Source organism: Enhydra lutris, unplaced genomic scaffold, assembly GCF_002288905.1.
Source record: "Enhydra lutris kenyoni isolate GAN:26980312 unplaced genomic scaffold, ASM228890v2 scaffoldscaffold25, whole genome shotgun sequence".
Classification (NCBI taxonomy): Eukaryota; Metazoa; Chordata; class Mammalia; order Carnivora; family Mustelidae; genus Enhydra; species Enhydra lutris.
Window position 1 is genome coordinate 4,936,086 of NW_019154109.1, and position 2,470 is coordinate 4,938,555.

Below are 2,470 nucleotides of genomic sequence, written 5' to 3' on the forward strand. Positions count from 1 at the left end.
ACAAGGTATTTGAAGGTTATAGAGCTCTCTCCGGGGGTTTTATTCTCACAACAGATTGGTATTGTTATTATCATTGTGCTCATTTTCCTCAGGAGAAAAGTGAGCTCAGCGAGGTCAAGCAACTTAGATGAGGTCACACAGCTCTGTAAATGACAAAGCTGGGAAGAGGATGTGTGGTAGCTAAAAAGGCCCAGGATCTTGTGTTGATATGTTGATACCCAGGGTTCTTTTTTTTTTTTTTTTTAAGATTTTTTTTTTTTTTAATAAATAAATAAGGAGGGAGGGGGAGCAGGAGCAGGGCAGGGGAGGGAGAGGGGATGAGGGGCAGAGCTGAGCCAAGCCTGGAGCCCAACTTGGGGCTTGATCTCAGGACCCTGGGATCATGACCTGAGCCAAAGGCAGATGTTTAACCTACTGAGCCACACAGAGGCCCCTCACAGGGTTCTTTTTACCCAAGATCGGGACACCCACACTTTCCTGATCAGCTTACTGGGAAGAGTGGTACCAAGGTTTTGGACACAGGAGAAAGGACAAAAAAGACAGGAACATTGGATAGCAAGATTGAGTGTATAAAGAGGAAGCCATAAGAAGAAATTCAGCAGGCCGTACTCTATCGCTGGAAAGATCTTTACCAACTAAACATCTAGTTCCCAATACCATGTCTCCCCAGTGTAGGTCCTGCTGGGAGTCCTATCCTCCAGTCTTATAACCTCCTGGAATAAGGGGAGGTGACTCACTCTAAATTTTCCCCCAGAACTGACATCTTGCCTGGTAGCCCCAACTGAGAGAGGCTTGGGCCCAAGTAATCCAACTTGGTCCAGCAGAAGGCAATAAGCATTGTAGATCCAGGGGAGCAGGGTAGGGGCTGGTGAGGGCTGGTGGGGGGTCTAGTGACCTGCCAGCATCCCTTTGATATGGAGTGTTTTACTCCCTTCCTGCCAAGGTATCGCTACATTACCCCTGGGAACGGGAACTCTAACTTAGCCTTCCTGGGGCACTCAGCTGGGGGCAATGCTGGGCCCTGGAGATACTCACTTAATTCTTACCGACTTGTTGACTACATGGGACGGCTGGACAGAATGTCCCTGGTTGCTGCCCAAAGCTGGCTCCACCCTCCGCCCAGCCCAAATGAAAGCTGATCTGCACAGTCAGTCAATCGGAGTCCAGCTGGAACAGACTAGACTACAAAATGGCCCCAGGGAATAGTATGATAGAAACGCTCTAGCAAGGTCTCAGCCATCAATAGTGGGGAGGAGGGAGCCCTGGTCCATCCTGGAGGCTACCCAGGACAGGGTGGAACGGAAGATGGGAATAAGGAGAGATAGAGGCCAGAATGGGACCCAGAGGGACATAAAAAGTAACCTAGCTTCTTTTTTCTACAATATTTACTTAATCTTCTATATTTGGTTTAGTGGTCATTACTTGTTGGACTCAATCTATATAAAATGCATCAAAGATCATTTTATTTACAAAATAGAATGTCTGTTAACGCTATAAAAATTGTACAACGGAAGTAAGATCATGTCACTCCTTTTCCTGCAATCCACCAGAACCTTCTCATCTTTGAATAAAGCACAAGTCAGCGAGGAGCCCACAGCACCCTACAAGACCTGTCCGCTACTTTCTGCCCTCAGCGCCTGTGCTGTCTGCCCTCCCACCCCAGGCTCCAGCCACATCCTTGCCACCTCCACTTGGCCCTCCTCAGGGCCTTTGCTCATGCTGTTCTCTGCCAGGACTGTTCTCCCCCAGATCCTCACATAGTACATTTCCTCCCCTCCTTCAGCTCTTTGTTCAGATATCGCCTTCTCAGTGACGTCTTCCCAGACCACCCTGTTTAAGACTGCAACCCCCTCCCCGCAGACACACCAGCACACAGACACACACTCAGTCATGCTCATACACACAACATCCACTCTCCTGCTTGATTTCTCTCTCCAGTAAATGCCACCATCTAAATTTCTTAATATTTTTCTTATTTATTATTTATCTCCTCTACTAGAATGTAAGCTCTGTGCCTGGAGGGAATTTTATCCTGTTTTTCTCATCCCTGTGGCTCCAACACTGAGAATGTTGCCTGGTGCACGGTAGGCCCTTGGTAAATTGTTGAATGAGGGAACAGAATGGAACTGATGAACAGCGGAGCTGGAAAAAATCATCATAAATGTACTACACTAATGCAAGATGTTAATAACAGGGGAAACGTATGGGGGGTGGGGGTGGGGAGAGGAACATGGGAACTCTGTACTATCCGATCAATTTTTCTGGAAATGCAAACCTGGTCTAAAAATCAAGTCTGCGGGGGGAAAAAGTAAAATTAAAAATTAAAAAATAATAATAAAAATAAAAATAAAATCTGTGGGGACACCTGGGTGGCTCAGTTGTTAAGCGTCTGCCTTCAGCTCAGGTTGTAATCTCAGGGTTCTGGGATCAATCCCCATATCAGGCTCCCTGCTCTGTGGGGAGTCTGCTT